Here is a 256-nt window from a genome sequence, read left to right as displayed (position 1 = left end):
CCTCCTTCTGTGGCTGCTGCTGCTGCTGCTGCCGGTGATGATCGTACTTGCTGCGTTCTGGGCGCTTGCTGTTGCTGCTGCTGCTGCTGTTTTAAAACCTCTGCTGCTGCTGCTGCTGTTTTAAAACCTCTGCTGCTGCTGCTGCTCGTGTGTGTTGCTGTTGCTGCAGATTGACGGAGACGAAGATGACGATGACGCGGTTTGTTGCTGCTGCTGCTGCTGCTGCTGCTGCCTCTGTCGCAATAGGGTTCTTGTG

Source organism: Eimeria tenella, genomic scaffold (assembly GCF_000499545.2).
Source record: "Eimeria tenella Houghton genomic scaffold, Eth_scaff1932, whole genome shotgun sequence".
In the NCBI taxonomy this organism is placed as follows: Eukaryota; Apicomplexa; class Conoidasida; order Eucoccidiorida; family Eimeriidae; genus Eimeria; species Eimeria tenella.
The sequence above is the reverse complement of the archived record's forward strand: the minus strand, read 5'-3'. Positions refer to the sequence as shown.